This window comes from Sciurus vulgaris (assembly GCF_902686455.1).
Source record: "Sciurus vulgaris genome assembly, chromosome: 4".
Classification (NCBI taxonomy): Eukaryota; Metazoa; Chordata; class Mammalia; order Rodentia; family Sciuridae; genus Sciurus; species Sciurus vulgaris.
Genome location: NC_136464.1, coordinates 118,000,999 through 118,016,711, shown reverse-complemented (window position 1 = coordinate 118,016,711; position 15,713 = coordinate 118,000,999). Strand labels below are relative to the sequence as shown.

Below are 15,713 nucleotides of genomic sequence, written 5' to 3'. Positions count from 1 at the left end.
TATTGGATATCTGGCTGTTGAGGGAGTCTGATACAAGACTACCAAAAGGAACCAATCCTGGTCCAGACAACTCTAGGAAACTAGTAGTTAAACAGCAAAGCAGTGAAGGAGGCTGATAGTTCTCAAAACTATCTGTTGATCAGTTGGAGATGTTGAGCAAGATACTGAACCTTGGCTAGATTGTGAAAAAATAACAAGGATGTTAATAATCTTGCCACCAAGATTCACTGAGGTCATGAATGCAAAACAACACAATAAACAGTGCAAAACAGGTATTCAGTAATTACAAGATGACATTATCAGTGCCCTTCCCCCTTTACCTGTCTCCCCTTTATTGAAAAGTAAGTACCTTAAGTGCTACAGATTTCAGTATTAATCATTCCCTATTGTATGCACTTATCTTTGCCTCTACTTCTGTTATGATTTGGAAGTGAGGTTTCCCTCATTAGTTCAATGTTTGAGACAATTCAGGAAGGTTCAGAGAAGAAATGATTGGGTTATGAGAGCCTTAACCCAATCAGTGAATTAATCACCTGATGGGATGAGTTGAGTGGTAACTAAGGCAGCTGGGGTGTAGCTGTAGGAGGCAGGCATTGGGAGCATGCCTTTGGGGTATGTATGTGTACATGGTGAGTGGAGTCTCTCTCTGCTTCTTCACTGTCACGTGAACTGCTTCCCTCTGCCATACTCTTCCCCCGTGTTGTTCTGCCTCACTTTGAGCCCCGAGGAATGGTGCCTGTTATCTATGAATTGAGACCTCTGAAACCATGAGCCTCCAAATAAACTTTCCTCCCCTAAAATTGTTCTGGTCAGATCTTCTAGTCACAGCAGCAAAAAAGCTGACTAAAACAACTTCTGACTTACCTCAAGGACCATGCTTAATATTACTCTATTTTTTCTGCTCTTTCAAGCTCATCACATGGTATTAACCAATCATTCACTGAACACACAGTTATGGATGTGCCCTGTGCAAGGCACCACCCTAGGCACTGGGGAAACACTGATCTCTGTTTCTAAGCTTACAATCCAAACTCAATAAAATCTTATCTGTTTTGCTACATTACTAATAAAAACAGCAGAATAAAAGGCTTTTCATGACCATATGTATATGTATGGACATACATAGATCCCACAGATTTACAATAACCTGTTCCCCTACTCCACTCCTGCCAGAGAACATCAGAAAATAAATCCCCTTACTTAATTATTAAAATGCCCAGTTTCAACTATATAAACTCTAATGTCTCATGTTTCAGGCTCTCCAATGAGGCAGTCTAAAAATGAAAAAAAAAAAAAAAAAAAAAAGTCTATGCATACACAAAAGCTTATAAAAGAACAAAGAAAAACTAAGAATTTTTATCTAGTTGTGAAGAATTATGATGCAACATTGTTGATTCAAATACAAAAGAAATTTACATTAATAAAAGCACTGTTATACATGATACTTAAAAATATTTTAGTATACTCAGATTGAGCTTTCTTTCTGATACCAAAAGACATTTTTCTCATATAAAATTTCTTCCAGTTAGGAAAAAAGTTTGAGCTAATGAACATACTTTGAGGAAATTATGGTGTATTAAAAGTAAGCAAAAACTTACACAATATTAAAGAGTCTACTGATACCGAAAAAGCACAATTTTCCCCATTTACTCAGAACCACACTTGGCTCCCCCTCAAACTCCTTCGCCTCCAACCCCTGTGGACAGCCTCACCCTCCACACTGTGAGCTCAATTCTACTTCTCTAAGAACGAGCAGATACAAGATGTTTCAGTGAAGATGAACATGTACATATTTTTGTCCAAGATGAGTATCTGGTTTGCTATTTCTGGCAAAAGGGCAGGGAACATCCAAGATTGTCCGTGTAACTTTTATCTCTTGTGATTTAACTGGACCTTTAGCCAGTACAGAATAGAACTTCAAAAGAAGGAAAGGATTATTTTTCCATGGTTAAACAAACAAAGCCAGGGAGCATTTTCCTGGGGTGCAGGGGTGGGAACATACTGAGAGACCTTCAGGCAAGAGTTAGGTTGGTAAAAAAAAAATTTAAGTTGGAAAAGCAAAAGTAAGATAATTCCTACTTTTGCATTAAGTAAAGCTAAAATAAGACCAGAACAAGTTAACTAAAGAAAAAAACCTTCAATAAAGGTAATCCGGTCTATAAAACTAAAACATAAGAACCAGAAACTTAAAGACAAGTTTAACTTTGGTTATCTGACAATGATACTGAAATGGGTTAGGCAAAGTACAGAGTGTACTCAAATATCCTGGCTTTACAAAGGTGTGGCCCACATATCGGGCATCCTGTCTAGATCATTAATTATTAAGTGCTTTAGGAAGAGTAATGGTAATTTAGACAAATCCAACTGAATTCATTTCAACAGGTATTTCTCAAACATATTCTTACCTACGAAACTCTGCTCTCTTTATGGAAAGAGACATAAATCCAAGTCCAATATGTGTTTTTTTTTTAAATATTTTTTTAGTTGTAGGTGGGCATGTTTGTTTTTATTTATTTATTTTTATGTGTTGCTGAGGATCAAACCTAATACTTCACCACACACTACCACTGAGCCATAATCCAAGCCCCAAATAACTTTATTTAATTAATTTATTTTTTTAATGTGCTGCTGAGGATCGAACCCAGTACCTCACACATGCTAGGCAAGCGAACTACCACTGAGCCACAACCCCAGCCCCCCAATATGTGTTTGAAGTAACTCAGAGCACAGCTTGTTTTCAAAAGTTTATGCACTTAGTGTTGAAATCAATGAGGTTCAACTATAAGAACCCTACAATGTTTTGTAGCTCAAAAATATTTGAATAATGATAATTTTATAGGTTTGCCTAGATCTATCTCTTAAATAATTAGATAGCTGTGAAATAGAAATCTAGACAAAAAAGTCCCAAAGCACACAAGTTAAAGTGCAGAAAAAGAATTCATTTATTTTTGACTCTGGGAAAGAAGATGACTTCTTGGAGCAGGTGGCATATAAATGAAGTAGGAATAAGAGTTTGAGAGTTGGAATCATTAGAAGAAAGAACAGAGTGAGGTAAGGAACCACTTAGGCAAATAGGGATTTTAGAGTGGAGAAAATCACAAACATATGCACAAGAGCCTAAACTGTAAAAGAATAATTCAAAGGGCAAAATCATCTATTTTAATGTTATAAAACAAATACGCAAAGTTCACCACTAAAAAATAATTTAGACTCAACTCAGTGACTTTGATATCATATGTCTCACAACCTAATAAATATCTAGAATAATGAAGCAAATATAAAGATTTTTCCAATGAACTATAAAAGAAAAAACGAAATAAAAGCACCAAATCAACCATTCCCTGTAAAAGGGCTGCAAGTTTTCTTAACTTTACTGAAGTCTCAATGTAAAAACTAAAAGCTCTGTTCTTTGTTACAAACGCAACAGGATCAGGCATTATTATTCTGTTCTGTTCAGTGATGGGCAACAGACTTCTCCGGGACAACTGTCACTGACATCAGGGTTTCAGGAAGAGCCCATGAAATTTAAATTTTAAAATTCAAGATCCTCTCACCACTCCACAAACAGATCACTGGAAGTAACCAACACACATCTACCAAGGTAGAGGCAAAATTTAGTACTCCCTAGAAGGAACTGAATGCTTTGAGAGAATGCTGGGTTTTGCATGGTTGTGAACATGGTAATGAACTCTCATCTACTGGTCCCTTACAAGTATTATTCTTAGTCACAATAACTGTGTTCCGTTTAAACTTTAGGACTGTATTTAAATAGATGTTTAGGAAACAATAAAGCCAAAAAGAATACTGAAGGTGTATTCCAAATTTAGAGTGATTCGGAAACATCAGGAGACTTTTATCTACTCCATCAAACAATAAAACACACTCTGAGCCAGCAACATGAACAGGCCAAAGGAACAGGATGGGAATGTTTTTTTCTCTTACTGGAGAGTTAGCATGCTCATACAAATATTCATCAAATATAAAAGCCAGTCATGGTAGCACACATCTGTAACTGCAGTGGCTGGGGAGACTAAGACAGGAAGATCACAATTTAAGGCCAGTGTGGGCAACACAGAGAGACCCAACTCAAAATATAGCTCAATGGCAGAATGCCTTGGGTTCGCTCAGTACAGAAAGGAAAGAGCGGGGTATACAGAGACTTTTCATTATTGTTGGTAGGAGGTTTTTGTTGTTCTTTGTTTTTTTAAACTAGAAAGGTTAAAAGGCGTTCTATTTATATAAACATTGGACCCAAATAATACACTACAACTATGTATCATGACCAGTTAAATGATGGAGTCAAGGGGAAGAATGGAGTTAAAAGCCAAATGAAAGGAGACACAAACACTTCAGGAGAAAAACACACAGAGAAAAGTACCTGCAATCAAACCCACATAATCAGAAAACAACACTGAATAAGACAGGACAGGTAACCTGAATGGAGGTCACTGGAAAGTTCAAACTCAAGGCTAAAAGGGCACAACCAATTAGAAGGCCAGAGCGGTAGGCTTGGTACTATTCCAATACCTGTTTAGCACAGATTTTGACTAATAGCATTGGTACTTTTCCAAGACCTGATTAGTGCAGATATGGATCAATACCCCTACCCAGTAGTTATATAAGCCCCCAGTCTAGTACATTTAAGTGGCAACCTGCCATCAGGTCTCCTCTTGCCTTGCAGGAAGTTCTCTCTCTTTTTCTCACTTGAATAAATCCTACTCCCTTCACTCTTGCCTTCTGTTGTTATCTGTGGACTTTACTCTTCAAATGTGCAAGAGAAGAACCTAGAAAGAAATTGGTGGTAAGCTTCTAGGGTCTACCATTAGGTGCTGCAACATATCACTCAATAATAGTGGAAAAGAACCCAGCTTTGCCAGCCATGACCTTCTGGGCTTATGCCAACAGGCATCCCCTGGTGTACAATAGGTTATGCAGACCCCAACCACCAGAAGTGGAGAATCAAGTTTTGTTTCAAACTCCAGTTTCAATATTACAATTGCTAGATCTTTCGAAGCATTTTTTACCAAAGATTTCTGGATGTCTGATGTGTCTTCATGAACATATGAACAATAGGGATACCTCGTGACTTACCCCAAGGGTCACATAAAATTATGTGAAGGCCTAAAAATAAAACACATACCCCAGAGGTTCTTACTCAGCTCAGGCCCAACTACCTTACACCAAATGCACCACTACAATTCCCCTGTTACCAACAGTAGTCATTGAGTACTTGCTGTATACCATGCACTACACTAGTTTACACAGAATTCACTGCTTTCTCACACCTACTAAAGGTAGCTACTATTAGCATCATCCCATTTCCAGATAGGAACATCAATGTTTAGAGAGGTCTAAGAATGTTCAGGAAATTTAGCTGGAACAAACTCCACCCAGACCTTTGTAATGCTGATCCTGAGCTGCAATCTACCAGTCAGTGGGCTTCTAACTTTAAAGTTCACCACAATCAATGGGGAATGGGATCTTGTTAACATGCAGCCTTCAAAGGTTCTGATCTGGTCATATAGGGTTAAGCCTAGGACACTGCATTTTAATACACACTTGAGATAATTCTGGTATACACCGTTGGCAGAACAAACACTAAGAAATGTACAGTATCATGCAGCTTCCAAGCAGAAAAGCAATTCTTTATACTGGAATACAGATTATTAATACCTAGCTAAACCCTCATTACATTTATTAATAGGCCTGGGGTTGTGGCTCAGTGGCAGAGCACGCGCCTAGCATGCGTGAGGCCCTAGAGCTGATCCTCAGTAACACATAAAAATAAAATAAAGGTCTTGTGTTCACCTAAAACTAAAGGTATATATATATATACATATATATAGATAGATAGATACACTTAAAAATTAATAATTAAGATAATGATTTAATGATATTTTCATTGAGGAAAAACTTTCATTGAAAGTTTCATTGAAAATTTTTCAATGAAAAATTTTCATTGAGTCAATTTTGAAGTAAATTTTACTTTTAGCCTGTTTTATATCATTATATAAAATTATACATAAAATTATGAATAATACACTGAGTTTTTAATATTTTGTGTAAATATAAACTGGTGATTTAAGTTTTAAAAAGCCAAACTTGTTTTTAAAAATTGTTAGCTAAGGAAATCACTAGGTTTGGGGTTGACTATCACCAGCTACCATTTTTATTTTAAAAGTTAAATCTTACATACTTCTCTCTTCTATCTTCCAAAACATATACTGTCTAGATCTTTTCATTTATGTGTCACTGACGATAATAAAGAACTATGACTTTCTTTTGAATAATTTCATATGGAGTTAATTCTGACAACACAACTCGTGGAACAGGGAGTAGAAAGCCTGGCTCATAAAGTTTTAGGCACCAAGCAGCAGCTACACAAATTCTGCCATCAAAAACTCCGGACTAGGGCTGGGGGTGTGGATCAGGGGTAAAGCACTTGCCCTGCATGGGAGGGGTACTAGGTTTGATCCTCAGCACTGCATAAATGAATAAAATAAAGGTATTTTGTCCATCTACAACTAAAAAAAATTTTTTTATTTCAAAAAAACAACACCGGACTAGAAGCTCAGTCACCAGCACAAGAGCATGTGACTGCTGATACAGGTCCTCTGTCCAAAGTTATGTAAGTCAGAGACAAGACAGCAAATCTCAAAACAAAAAATCTTGAGGCTTTTCTCACCCATGAAAGTAGCTGATGGCCCCTGGATGCTGAGATGATCCAGCATTATGTAAAAGTCCAGAAACTTCTGCTTAAGCAATCTCACAGTAGCAGAGCTGGGTCAGCTGTGAGGTGTGCGGCAGGGATTCCACATCCATTCAACGCATACTGGGCTGCAACTACAGGCCAAGGTAAGTGCCACGGCTGGCTAACCAGCGAGGAAGGCGCGGCCCTGCTCTCAAGGAGTTGGCAATCAGAGGTCAACTGTGCCAGCTTCTAGACCTGTCATTTCAAGTAGGTCACTTCAAAGTTCCTCAACCCAGGATTTTTTTTCTTTTAATTATAAACTAAAGGAAATAGTAAGTTCTTCGATTGCAGCACCAAATGAGGGTATCTGTCAAGTATAAGAATCTAACATACAATTAATTAGTGTTTTCAGTGCATCGTGGAAAAACAAGCCAGAACTGGGCTATCAGTGGAGCAACATCAATGCACAAATAATAAGTAGGAAAAGGAGGACTTGCCAGTTACTGCACTCATGTCCCATTCTTGGCAAGAAGAACACTGACGGGGGACATGGTCCAGGACAGATTTTACCAACATACTCTAATTCCTAGAAATTTCACAAGAATGAGTAATTGGAAATAGGGCTAGTATTCTACAGAGTAGGGAAGAAAAAGCATAGTCCTGCTCTCCAATTATGGATAGACACAAATTTGATTTAAAAAAAAAAATCCATGAAAGCTCAGAGTGAACTCAGGTCCAAGTGTCAAGCAATTCTTACAATTTAGTAAACACTCTGCTCAGAAATTACATTAAGGGCAAATACCCTCCTTTGGAGGAGTTTTATGCATCACAGAAACTATTAGATTGGTCAAAATGTTGGCTGCCATCTTTCAACTCTAGCCAAGGACAAGAAGAGAAAGAGCAAAGCCATTTAGAAGTCAGAATATAGTCATGACATGGAATTTTTACCTAATCTGATTTGCAAGAAAGAGCATAGGGCTGGAAGTCTACACACCTGAGTTACTATTCTTCCTCTGCTACTATACAGATCTGTAAACTTAAGGTTTGATGATGACTGGATAGGGCCACAAATGTAAAAAGCACGTAAAAGTGTGAAATCACTCACAAAGAATTATGATTAAGATATCAACTTCAACTGTATGTATATGGGGATGTTTTGGCACAACTGGCCTTAATTTTCTGACTGTCTCATAAGCCACTTTATTACATCCAAGCTCTTGAGAAATAAGAAACCTCTGCAGTAAATAATTGTACAACTTCAAATAGAAACGTGACAAATGTGTACAATTTTTATACACTTCACATCAATATAGTAAAACAATGAATACAAACCCAAGCTGAACCTCCATGAAATTCATTTTAGTTTAGTCACACTATAAGATATTCACTGCTTTTCATGTAAATGATAGTGTAACTGAGTCTTACATAGACACAGACACTGACAGAAAACAATTCCACCAGTAAGCTCCCCGCGAAAAAAAAAAAAAATGTTGGAGAGGAGAAGTCAGACCAGGTCCACAAAGACAATAAACTCTGTCATTCCATTTTAAAAATAGATGTTACTGAGTTCTCTTTCCAAACCTAAAAAAACTCAATATTTTTAGTTGACTACAATTCCTACGACATTTTATTTAACAAGCATATATTTGGATAAAGTCATGAAGAAATATTATAGAAGTCATCCATAACAAATTACAAATTCCACAGATAACCAAAATATCTAGGTATCCAAGCATTTTAAATGAATACTGCTGACAAAGACATCACAAGAAAACTAAAAACAGGTATCTATCATGAATATGGATGCAAAAATTATAAACAAAATACCTACAAACCACAGGCAGTAATATATAAAAATAATTTTGTCCCGTGAACAAGTAGAATTTATCCTACGTGTGCAAGGCTGGTTTAACATCTGAGAAATCAATCAATGTAATACACCTAATACGCCATGGCAAGAGACAAAAATTGTCACCATATGATCATATCAACAGATGCAGTAAAAGCATTTGACAAAATTCATCATCGTTTCTTGATAAAAACACTGTACTAGGAATGGAATGTAACATGATATGAGCAAACTATATAAAACTCACGACTTACATCATACTTAAAGGCAAAAAGATACACTTTTCCCTCTAGAAACAGGAAGAAAACAAGATGTTTGCTCCCACCACTCTACCCTTATACTAGAGGTTTTAGCCAGGGTAATTATGCAAAATTAAAAGGTATCTCAATGGGAAAGGAAAAAGTAAAATGAACACTTTTTGTTGATGACATGATCCTGTATATAGAAATTCTAAGTAATACAGTAAAAATAAAATTAGAATAAGCTCAAGTTTGTCAAATACAAAAATCAATACATAAAAATCAACCATAGTTCAACACACTTGCAATGAAAATCCAAAAATAAAGAAAATAACTATTTGCAATAGCACCAAAAATAATAAAATAATGAAGAATAAATTTAAACAAAGTACTACAAAACCTACAGAAAACTATAAAACACCATTGGAAGAAAGTAAAGATATGTATGAATTATATAACATCCCACATTCTTGGACTAAAGGACTTAATACTATAAAATGACAATATTCCCACAAATGGGTCTATAGATTCAAAGCAATTCCAATCAAATCCCAGCTGACTTCTCTGTAGAAACTAGAAAGCTAAGCTGGAGATGGTTGTGCTTGCTGGTAATCCCAGGTATTAGGGGAGGCTGAGGCAGATGAATCACCTGAGCCCAAGAGTTCTAAGACAACCTAAGTGACATGGAAAGACTCTGTTTCAAAGAAGGAAATTGGCAAGTTGATCTAAAATTCACTGAATTGCAAGGGATCCAGAATAGTCAAAACTATCTTAAAAAGAAGAAAATAGGAAGGTTTATATATCACAATTTCAAAACTTAACCACAAGGCACTGATAAATAAGACAGTGTCGTACTAGCATAAACATATATATCAATTGAATAAAAAAGAATCTAGAAAGAAGCCCTTGTGTCTGGGTCAACAGATTTTTAAAAAAGAGTATCAATGACATTGGATACAAAAAGAAAAAGAAAATATAGTAGGGTTTTTGTTGTTGCTACTTGCTGTTTTGGCACTGAGCATTGAAGCTCTGAGTTATACCCCCAACCCAAGAACAATCTTAACAAATGGTGGCAGGGAAAAAATGGATCTCCATTTGCAAAAGAATGACTTCGAACCCTAAACTCAAACCATTTATACAAATTAACTCAAAGTGGATTAAGAGCATTAATGTAAAAACTAAAATAATTAAGTTCCTGGAAGAAAACACAGGGGAAAGATAAATCTTTCTGACTTTGGATTTGGCAATGATTTCTAGATAGGCCACCAAAATAACAAGTAACAACAAAAAATAATAATAAATTGATCTCTTACTGTCTCCATTATTTTGCCTCTTCCAGAATGTCATATAACTGGAATTGTATGGCATGTAGCCTTTGCACACTGGCTTTCTGCCTTATAATATGAAAGCAAGTTGTCTTCATGTACTGTTGTAACTGAACAGCCATTTCTTTTTCTTTTCTTTTTTTTTTTTTTTTTTTTTTTTGGCCTAATATTTCATTTTTCTAAATGCAGTTTATTTATGCCTTGACTTCCTAAAGGACACTCTGATTGTTTCTAAGCTGTGATAAATAAGACTATAAATGTAAAAAGATCAGTGGGTGATGGGTTGGTGGGAAGAGAAATGAATAAACAGAGCATAGAGGATTTTTAGGGTAGTGAAAATATTCTGTATTATACTAATGGTAGACACAGATCATTAGAAATTTGTCTAGACCTATGGAATGCATAACACCAAGAGTAAACACTAATGTAAAACAAACACTAATGTGAACTATTTACTTTGGGTTATAATGATGTGCCAATGTAAATTTATCAAATATAATAGTATATACTGCTCTGGTGGGGGATGTTGATAATAGAAGAGGCTATATACATGTATGGGGGCAGGGACCATACCACCGCGCGCCTGTGCGCGCGCGCTCTCTCTCTCTCTCTCTCTCTCTCTCTCTCTCTCTCTGAAACTGTTCTAAAACAAATCAAGTCTTCAGAAGTCAATATAAATGAGATTTCTTCAAAATTTAAAAAAAATCTGTGTAAAAGGTACGATACCATCAAAAAAAAAAAAAAAATGAAAAGACAATCTACAGACTCAAAGAAAATATTTCCAGATCATATATCTTACATAGGTCTACTATCCAGAATACATAAAGAATTTTATGAATACATAAAATTCAACAACAAAAAGACAAACAGTCCAATTAAAAGTGGGCAAAGGACTTAAATGGACTTTTTCCCCAAGAGCATATGCAAAGAAAAAAAAAAGTATGGACAAGAAAACATGAACATATGGAAAAATGTTCAACATCTCTAGTAATAAGAGAAATGCAAATCAAAACCACCCTAAGATTCCATCTCACCCCAATTAGAATGGCGATTATCAAGAATACAAGCAACAACAGGTGTTGGCAAGGATGTGGGGAGAAAGGTACACTCATACATTGCTGGTGGGGTTGCAAATTAGTGCAGCCACTCTGGAAAGCAGTGTGGAGATTCCTTAGAAAACTTGGAATGGAACCACCATTTGACCCAGCTATCCCACTCCTTGGCCTATACCCAAAGAACTTAAAATCAGCATACTACAGAGATACAGCCACATCAATGTCCATAGCTGCTCAATTCACAATAGCCAGACTGTGGAACCAACCTAGATGTCCTTCAATTGATGAATGGATAAAGAAACTATGATATATATATATATATATATATATATACACACACAATGGAATATTACTCAGCCATAAAGAATGATAAAATTATGGCATTTGCAGGCAAATGGATGAAATTGGGAGAATATCATGCTAAGTGAGATAAGCCAATCTCAAAAAGCCAAAGGACAAATGATATCGCTAATAAGTGGATGATGACACATAATGGGGGGAGTGAAGGATTAGTGTTAGGGTTAGGGAGGGGGGCAAGTATGGAGGAAGGAAGGACTGTATAGTGGGAAAAGAGGGGTGGGAGGGGTGGGGAGAAGGGAAAAAATAACAATGAATCAAACGACATTACTCTGTAAATTTATGATTACACAAATGGTATGCCTTTACACCATGTACAAACAGAGAAATAACATGTATCCCATTTGTTTACAATAAAAAAAATACATTATAAAAAAAAAACCACAATGAGATGCCATTTTATGCCATGAGGATTAAAAAAGGAAAACGATAATATGAATATGGACAAGGATGTGGAGAAACACATGACCATGGCAATGAGAATGAAAATGGTACCCCACTGTCAAAGGCACTATGGCTTCCCCAGGAAGATAAAGAGAATTACCACATGATCCAGCAGTTCTACTGATAGGAACGCACCCAAAATAACAGAAAAGAGGTGTTCAAAAAAACTGTACACAGTAGTTCACAAGGGCATTATTCACAACAACCAAAAGGTGGAAACCCAAATATCCACCAACACATGAAAGGATAAACAAAATATAAGGGATAAAAGAAGCAAAAATATAATCTTGGAGGCAACCATGTTGAAATGGCTATTTTTGAAGAATGGCGAACTATATTTTCCTCTTGTATTGAATCATGTCTCAAAGCTTCACTAATCATTAGTTTATGGTCAGCTACTCTCCAGTTCAAATATCTTACTTGACCTTCAGTTCCACAATCCTAACAATGTTAGTATGCATCCATTCAAAATAGCATGGCACTAAAGGGTAAAGAAATTAAAAAATAAAGCTCATAGATACGGGAAAAGCTAAAGTTCCATTTAATGAAAAAGAACTTTGCAAATTCTTAAGTAAACACAATATGGTTATGATAATTTGCAGATAACTTGAAAGAATTAGACTTAAGTTTTAAAGAATATTCCAGGGTTTGTTTTTAATGTACACATATATGTATTTAAGACTATAGATTAATATAACTGTGATTATGTGGTTTTGATTATGTAATTTTAAACATTTTTGTGTACATCTTTTACATGTATACTATGCTCATGAACACCTCCTCCCCACAAATACAGACACCAACACAGTAGAGGAAGCTTAATATCTTGTTCTTCCACCCAAATTAACTACATTTTAGAGCCTTGACAGCTAAGAAAGCAAAGGGCAGTGGTCTTATAAAAACAACTTGAAAGCTTACATTCTGCAGAGATTTACGGATCTATAGTTCTTGTGTATTTGTGGAGGGGAAGAAATGATCTACATTATAATGGGCTTCCACAAACTCTGCCCTGCCCTGTACATACAGGCATCACTTACTGGCTTGTCTCCTATCGCCAAATAATGTGTTCTCTGGGGAAAGAACTGTCCAGGAACCCCAACAACACAGCACAATAAGTACACAGGAATTTCTCAGTAAATGTTTTTCCCACAACCAGATAAACTTCTGATCCGTTATTCATTAGCAAATGCATTTCTGAAGCTACATATTTTCTATACAAAATACCTCATATTCTACAATTATTCTACTCACTATATGCAGTACTATTTCTTTCACTTGTTTTACACTTAATATCTTCCAATTTTCATGGGGAAACTCAATTCTAATATGGATTTCTGAGATTTGATATAATAAAGCCTGCATTTTATGAACTTTGATCATATATCCTCCAGACAGAAAATTCACATATTTCAAATCTCCAGGTAGAACAAAGACCATTTCCTTTTTTTTTTTTTTTTTTTTTTTCAGATCTATGTCATTCTTGACATGTGATTTAAAACCCCACATGGGATTTTGGGTTAGATATTTCAGAGGTTTATGACAATAAAAACCACATTCAGTGAAACTTCCGTTTTCTTAAATCCTCAAGGAATAAATCATCTGAGATGGGTGAATTTTCGTTACAGTGAACATTTTCAGTGCCATATTGTTACTGTAATTTTTAAGGGAAATGTTAATAAGCTGCAGTACACAAGTGCAATTCCTTTCAAAAACTGCACTGAATTCAAACAACTTAAAACTATTCTTGGTGACTTGAGTTGCCATTTTGAACACTGGTTACTATGGGCAGCTCTCTCCAGCCTCATGGCTGATTCCAGAATGACCCTGGGTGTGCTGGGTTCTGATCAGGAATGTATTCTGATAACTTCCAGGACATGTAGTTCCACACACAAACACATGCCCTGTATCTCTTATTGCTTCATGGAATCCTCTGAGGGAGGTAGTGGTCTCCCCACCCAGACTGTCCCCTTCCTCCATCATCTCATGACCCACATGCTCTGGTCAATTTTTACACATATTGTGAACAGTTCCTTTCTGTCATGTTTATTGTTGGCAAGGGTTCAGGGGCTATTTCAAAAGTTTTTCTTCCCCTTTTAGTTATAAGGCTCAGAAAGCTTACACGTGAATTGATGATACTGAAAGGTATCAAGTTCAATCAAACCCAAAATTTTTCCATAAAATGGACAAGAAGTGGTCACCGTTGAACTCAAAGTTTTGTCTTAAGTTACATTTACCTTCCTTTGTACCTACTGTCCTTTCTGCTGGCATTCAATACAATGCTCAGAAAATCAAAGTGTGACCAACTAGGCCACACACAGCTGCCAGAAAAATAAGTCCCTTGTTTCTTGAGAACAGAAAACAAAAAGACAAGCACCAAAGATTACAGTCCTAATGAACCTCAATTCAAATTTCATATAATTACCTACTATGTAAGATGTATTCCAAATAAAATGTGGTCATTCAAGATTCAATTATTTAACTTGCTCTCTTCAGAGAAACCATTTTAATGGTACAAATGAGGGCCTAAGGCTTCCTTTAAGTTTTCTCAAATGAATATTTGTAAATCATGTTTCTGTTTCCCAGGAAACTAAGTAGGTAATACCTACAGCAAGAAAACCTACCACTGTCATTTTCCAAGTATCGTCAACTCACAAACATGGTTACTGCTTATTAGGAGAAAAACAAAATACCTCCTAGTATCACTGAAAAAAAAATCACAGTAAGATGAGAAAGGAGAAGAAACACCATTTCCTCAGCCTGCCTCTTCTCTTAGGGGATAAAGGGAGAAAAAAACAGAAAGAAGGCCTGCACACAGCGCTCACAAAACTGGAAAGTGGTCGATGCCTGAGTTCACTAAGTGCCCAACACAGCGCACAGCATCATGAGACAGAGTTTGAAACCTGGACTCCTGAGAAACCTTGGGTCACATTTTCTGAGTTCAAACTCCAGATCTTTTTCCCTCGGATGAGTTACTTTAACCCTCTGACCAAAGTTTCTACCTCTTAAAATTCACATTGTAGAAATACGAATACAGTTTAAAAGTGAATATCAAATACCGACTGCAGGACTAATTTCATCTCTATAGCTACAAAAGCTATGTTCAAAGATGACATATGCTCAGAGATGACTGGTAGCTTTTAAATGACTTTATGGAAAGTTTAACATAAAGGGCTTTTTTAAGTTCTCATCTTGGAGGATTTTACACGGAGACAACATTCTTAGAAGGTTCCAGGGACTGTCACTTGACAAACATCTGCAAGCGATCTTTCAACTCAGAGGATGATTATTTTACATTGTACACCTCTGCTGGAACCACATTATTTAAGCTTGCTGCCACTTTCTTTTTATCAATAATCAAATATAGAAAGAAAACTAAAGCACTGATCACATTATTAAGTTATACATGTGAATACAGAGTTTGTTTAAATAGTTTTAAATTTTTTAAAACATTATTATTAAATCACAAGTTGAAAAGCATCACAATCCTGGCCCAAAGATCCAAAGGCTACATATACTTCTGAGATTTGCTGTTTAACTAGACTCACATACTACATTTCAACATTTTTAGCACATTTTAAAGTTTAAGTATTTTTCCCAAACATTTTAACTGCACAGCATGCTTTAAAATATAAACATGTTATACATATATTCATGTCTTTATGATTTAAATATCTGCAACTGCAAAGCAATCTTTTTCTATGCAGTAACTCATTACTTTCCATACAACAGACCCCAACTCTACAAATTGCTTCT

The 15,713-nt window shown here is 36.0% G+C and overlaps 1 protein-coding gene across 8 annotated transcripts in view; it reads right to left on the bottom strand.

Moving 5' to 3' along the window:
- Positions 1-15,713, bottom strand: part of KLF12 (KLF transcription factor 12) — a 437,715-nt gene that overhangs the window by 380,672 nt on the left and 41,330 nt on the right. For 2 of the 8 annotated variants that reach the window (XM_079138931.1, XM_079138932.1), the window contains exon 2: positions 4,657-4,784. The exons of 5 other annotated variants lie outside the window; for them this stretch is intronic. The gene's annotated coding sequence lies outside the window, so the exon portion shown is untranslated. Of the gene's footprint in view, positions 1-4,656; positions 4,937-15,713 lie in introns of those variants that run through there. One more of the 8 variants, XR_013763670.1, reaches the window with a different exon arrangement.